The sequence below is a fragment of the Pollicipes pollicipes genome, unplaced genomic scaffold (genome assembly GCF_011947565.3).
Source record: "Pollicipes pollicipes isolate AB1234 unplaced genomic scaffold, Ppol_2.1 Scaffold_4881;HRSCAF=5763_pilon_pilon_pilon, whole genome shotgun sequence".
NCBI classification, from domain to species: Eukaryota; Metazoa; Arthropoda; class Thecostraca; order Pollicipedomorpha; family Pollicipedidae; genus Pollicipes; species Pollicipes pollicipes.
The window spans coordinates 56,680,203-56,686,737 of NW_023596576.1; positions in this window are offsets into that span (position 1 = coordinate 56,680,203).

Consider the following 6,535-nt stretch of genomic DNA (forward strand, 5'->3'; position numbering starts at 1 on the left):
TCGGCCGTCGTCTGCGCGTCTGTCAGTTCGAGTTTCTTCGACGGGCAGCTGTCGCCTCCCGTGGCGGGGCCGCTAATCTCTCCAGCGTCGGCCGCGGGGCGCTGCGCCGTTTGGAATGCTTTATCCGGCGCGAGGGGAACGCCCGCCATCTTCCTTTCACTTTCGGGGCGGCCTGGGCTGTTGTTTCCCACAGCGAAAGACAATCAACCGAACAATTTCGGGGCCCATGCCGCGGCTCCCTAATGCGGGGACCACTCCGGCATGGGCCCTCCACACCACCTCCCAATTTTCCCCACTCCACAAGTTGCGCTGGTGCCGCAATACTCATCGCGCTTCGTGCACCGATGAGAAGCCATGGCCGCGGACGCACACCATCGCACATTTCCCGGCCGTCCCCGCCGAATCCGTCGGCGATTTATTCCCCCCCCCCCCCCCATGACGATTGAATTAAGTAATTTCGCGGCGATGTCGCTGATATATCGACACATCCTGCGGCCGGGGCGCGGCGTCATCCATCACCTCTGTTGCATGGCGAGCCGAGTGTGACGCGGCGAATCCGACGCAGCATCGCGGCGGAAGCGGCCATTCGTCACCGGCCGCGATATCTGATCGGCGCTGCCCCAGGCGGGCCGGCGGGTCGGCCGCCGCCGGGAGGGGCGCCGTTAGCCGGGCCCATTGTGTACGCGCCGGGACACCACATCGCCGAGAAAAACAGCGCTGCTCCTGGGAGGCGGCCGCCGGTGTGGCTCGGGCAGATTGGCTACGGTGCGCGGCAGGGCCAGCTGCCCGGCCCAGCGGAGCCCCGGCCGCCGCGCTGCGCACGGTGGCACACGGGCCGATTCTGTCCGGTGGTGGTATCTGTTTGGAGAGCGGCCTCGCTGCCACCTGCGGCTGAAGCTGATTTTGCCAGGCGTGGGGTCCGGGGTAACACGCGTGGAGTGGCCCTGAAAACAGAAGGCCAGCTGCAGCGGCGCCAGATTGTGATGTGTAGCACCAGGTGAACACGGACAGGGTGACATAGGACCCTGTTCTGCGGCGGGTAGACCCCGGCATCACATATTTAACATGCAAAGTGGTGTACTACAACTGGGTGTGACTAGACATCATGTCCATCCAATACCGACAAAGAGTTTAAACAAGATCAGAGCTTAGAAACTTATGTGCAAGTTGTTACGACGAATGAAAAGATGAAAAGGCCAAACAAATGCACCGCGTTTTAAATCATGTTAAAAAGTTTCATAGGTCTCTGTTATGCTCTGGAACCAGCTGTAATTATTTTTAGAAAGATAAAAGAAACGATCGAGAAGTCACGGTCTCTGGCATTTTTAGAGCCACCAAGCAAGCTTTCTTCTGTGGGCCAGTAATTCAACGCGGATTAAAGAGAATGGCACGAGACTAGACGCTGCTGAACTTGAAATGAGCCCAGGCCTGGTCACGTGACCTGCTTTGAGCTTGGGAATGTTTTAAAAAAATTGTAAGATGCAGAAGCAGCTTCAAATAACCTGATCACAGGGCGAAATAGTTTCTAAGGGTAACTCCGCTGTACTTACGAAGACCACGAATGATACGCAGGGTTGCACGCATATAGTAGCCCCGGATGCACGTGTCTCCTCTCTGCATCAAATCTATTGGCATCTTGAACGTGTGCGCGTCTGAATGTTGACAGGAATGGGAGGTAATATATATATATATATATATATATATATATATATATATATATATATATATATATATATATGTGTGTGTGTGTGTGTGTGTGTGTGTGTGTGTGTGTGTGTGTGTGTGTGTGTGTGTGTGTGTGTTGTGTGTGTGTGTGTGTGTGTGTGTGTGTGTGGTGTGTGTGTGTGTGTGTGTGTGTGTGGTGTGTGTGTGTGTGTGTTGGTGCGTGTTGTGTGTATGTGTGTGTGTCTGTATATATTGATATAAAAAAACAAATGAGGGTCAGGAGTAGCAGTATTTTAGTTCTACAGATAGCCACGGATGCTTTCTTATTTTGGGCGCCTTTGTATTCAGACATAGTGTGTGAGCGAGCGAATGAAAAGTTACACTGGTCAGACCAAAGCCGAGGTAGTCTGGACGGCTCGTTTGCTTGCTTGCTTGCTTGCTCGCTTGCACGCGTAAAACGTGGAGTTTCTCACGATCACGAAACATACTACGTCAAGCAATAGCTCCCCACATGTTTTGTTTTCTTTTTTTTGCTTTTTGGGGTTATGCAGTGCTTATAGGCTGCGCTCAAACGTAAAACATGATGTTTTAGTACGGATGGATTCAGTTATGTTTATATCATAAAATGCACGCCAAAGATAGTATCAAAATGCAATGTAGCAGTCTACTCAAAGTAGATTAAGAAAAACATGCATCACATGCTATGAAAATGTAGTACATTTGTGAGTTTGTTGAAAGCGTAGCCAAGTCAATGATCAAGTTCTTAAGATCACACACACAGACACGCACACGCGCGAGCGCGCGCGCGTGTGCGCGCTTAAAGGGGTCATTTGAGGAAAAGGGTGGTTGTGAAAAAATCGTTGAGCTGACAGGGGTCCAAAATACGGTGTGTGGTGACAATTGTTGAAAATCGCGTATTGTGTTGCTGAGGAAGCCATATTGATTGCATAAGCTTGACATCTTCTGGACGTGGTGTTTGCTGTGTGAATGCAATCATGCCCGCTTACGGAATGCACCGTTACCATTTAAGGTGATGTTTGCCTGCAGCGAAGAAGTTGTTGTTGCATTGTCATATATTCAATGCTTCGGATGTCGATTCCTTAAGCATACCCAGGTCCGGTTTTTTGGCGATCATCTAGTCCGGGGCGTTCGGTGCGTAAGACAACTCCGACGGGCGAAGGCCAACAGGAGAAGTGCATGTAGTCTCCATCCTTTTTCTGCATTTGTAAGGCGGCAACCGAGGTAAGCCAGTTTGGGGCCCCTAGCATAGACAGTGCACTAAAACACTTTCAAGGAATTCCCGCATAGATAAGGCACTGCAAAACCCAGGAACGGTTATGTCGAGCTATTGCTCGATACAGTGTGCATCGGGTGGCGACAGGCGCGTGTGGAGAAAAACGGCATTTGAAACAATAAATTAAACAAATGAGGCACTCAGTATGTCTAATCCATGCTACGAATGCTTTCACTAGCATCAGTGCACGTTAGTGACACCAGTGGAATGCCCACTTCAGATTCCCACATGATAAGGCCGTATTATGTCATGTTGTCTTTCATCGCTTAGCTGGGTATGCGAGTGTGACCGATTACGACATGGATTATTATTTTGCATGTGGTTAGTGGGCGTTGATGTACGGTGTCTTGCGCCACAGTAAGTCTTGACAGGAGCGCACTTGACCGTTCATGGGAGGTGGATATTTACCACGCTAGTTGTAGGTGAAAGAAGTAAACGAAAGACAATTTTACGAGACGCACATTTGGACATGACATGGTGCACTGATCAGCATATGACATTCAAACAGCTTAACAAAAATGCATGATTTAGCATCACCCACAAAGTGAATAGCTCGAACGGTCCGGGCGTAAAGGGCACATCTCCCATCAGTATTGAATCAGATGCGCATATCTAGGTGTACTGACGGAGATCCAGTGGTAAATAGCCATCGGAATATCATTTGCATGGTCTTAGATAATGTCGAGGGTGTTTTCCGCAGCTGTGCGCGCAGACGATCTGAAATGTAAGCACCCCTCTACAGATTTGTGATTATCGTATTCCTGTCATCCGTGCCCTCCTTCTCCCCCCTCTCACCAATCAAATAAAGTGGTCGCCTCAGGGCTCTCCAGCAGAGACGAAAAAACAGCAGGCTGCTTCAAATCAGAGACTGTGCCACAAATCATGTTGCATCCAAACCTGATTCGGACCAATAGCTGCCGATGGTCCTGTCTCATCAGTCAAATTATATGACTAAATTATTATACTTGTCAAATGATCTCAATTGAAACAGTTTTTCCCAGACAGGTAGGCGCCAACGAAAACTTGGTAGCCTGTCCACGATGGTGACGCTAACGTACATATGAAGGGAGAGGGCAGAGCTGCACAATGTGTACGAAAGTTGGGGGCGCAGGCCACATCTCAGAAGCACACAATGAATTGATTAAAGTGCTTTTTAGCATTCTATTGGGGTGGGTCACCCCTCACATTTGGGAGCCACGGCCGGCTTTCAACAACATCAAACCCCTGCAAAAGAACATAGAGAGCCGCACGTGCCATGCCGGGGCGATCAATCGAGCCAGCTCTGCGGCTACGGTTGGTTGGTGCCCCACCCCTCCGTGGCACCCCATCTGATGCATCCGAATGCAGTCGGGGGTGTTTTGTCAAGTCGCGCTAACAGGCCTGCTGCGACAGCTTAATGCGCCTGACAACGGATGGGGTGCGCCACCAACTGCTGCTCTCCGCGCTTTTGATGTTCATGCAAAGCCTGCCATCACAGTCCTTCCCTGAAGACAATGGAAGCATAGGAACCCGGGAGATAAGAGTGAATTGGCAAAGACTTGGAAACACGCATTGCAGTCAGAGAGACCAATTTAGAAAGTGGAATTTGTATGTGGCACTCGCTACGGCAGATAGCTGCCTTCTCCGAGCACTTGCCAGCCCGTTTGGCAGCCTCGATTGCAGGCAGCAAGAAAACGCTGGGCACATCTGCCTCTCCCTAGTTTGGTAATGCCGGAATGCATTGCCGAAATCATCGTTAAGGACTTCGCTGAACTTGCGATGTTTTTCGTAGCGTGCGGGCTGTCCGCATGCCTGAGACAGTCGCACAGGCTTAAAATCTTTGGCAGCCAAAACAGGACACGAAGGCCTTCGCCAAGCCTTTTGCTTCCCCCACCACGCAATAGGTGAATATCCTGCTGTTTTTATTCGCTGCGCCATGTAATTCACAGTCATCAGAGAGCCCTATTTACCTGGAGCAGTTATCAGAAGCATTCGACCAAATCAGCACGGAGATTGACAAATTATCACATAATTTAGTGCCGCGTGCCCCTAATCTTGTCATTATAATTCAATTACTTGTGACATAACGGAAACGGACCGGGTTGAAATCCAGCCGAATAACGAGTCCAATGATCAATGCCCGGCCCGCCGCCACTTTAAGTGCGCCTCCAAGGCCAACACAGCATGAGAGTCCATGAGCTGCGTTGGACGATGCCTCGAAGCTCAGGTATGAACCCAACATCCGGCAAAATGCCGAAGAAGAGTGGTCGCCTCGAATGATGAGCAGAATGTTTGCGGGCTCTTATATGCTTCCAGTGTTGCTGCAGTCAGGCCTTGTATTCCACGCTGAGCAAAACTGAAGAGCCATTTTGCGCAAACATGCCCAAAGCTCAAATGGTCATTCCACCATGAAAACATGTTCAGCTCGCACATGGTGGCTTTGAACCAAAGTGGCCAAAATCGTCACGCTACATATGGATACTCAATGCCTTATTCTTATTACGCCTGTTACAGGTATGTGGTCTATATATACCGCATTTACAAGGCTCTGCTCCCAACATGACGTTATGAACAATGGCTTGCATACGAAGACGAAGAGAGGTATCCATTGACCCGTGTATGCTGTGTAGCGTACCGAGAGCATTTCCTATTCATGGCATTCAGCTAAGTTGCTATTTTTGTGAAGAGCAAGCTGATGAAAGGGTAAGAACAGATCTTCGTGGCCATGACAAAACTTGATCTGCACTAAATTCCGAGAATAACCCATCACCGCACACGACACTAAACTACGTATATTCTGGTGTCGGCACTTCATGCTGCCCAAAACTACGAAAAGCAATTCAAATGTGATGACATCTCAGGCGTAAACTAGCTGGTTAAACTTTAAAGCTTATTTCAGCCGCGCATAGCAGTAACGTTAGTGGCGGAAAGCCAGTCAGTTTTGAACGGCCCAAGCATTCGCCGCGCATCACACACTTTAGTGCAAAGCCTAACCTGCTGAGAAGATTTTGAAAAACTGTCTGCTCATACATAATCAAACCCTCCTAATGTAGCGACGTGCATATACTTACAGCTACGCTTCGATCTGAAAGTGATATTCTTCCTCCAATTGCAACCACCTCCCCGTCCTGTTCTCATCGGCACGAAAAATACCAGCTGAACGACGACCACAAGCTGGCATTGAGCTGGAAATTTTGCAGCATCGAAATTTATCTGCATTACTTTGAATTGGTCGATAGTCTTGCTGCTCAAATGACGCAGTGTATGTGCCGCAATGATGTAGGATGTTCCGTCAAATTTAAGTGCATTCATGCCACATTAGACTATTATTGTATGTGGGTACATCACTCACGGATCCACCGAGAAATACTGAAATATCGAGAAGTTTCAAACCATAAGCTCTTCAACTATTTTGTAAAATCTTCGCGAACCTGTTTGTGGCTTTCTTGCAATCCACATGCTTAGGCATACCAATGTAGGGCAAGACGTTTATCGCAGAGTCGCGTTCATAAACAAGCACTATTTTTCATCGCAACAGCCAATTCGGCGCGCCACCACTCCCAAGCGTTTTCAAACGCTTTTTTGGTTCCATGTCGA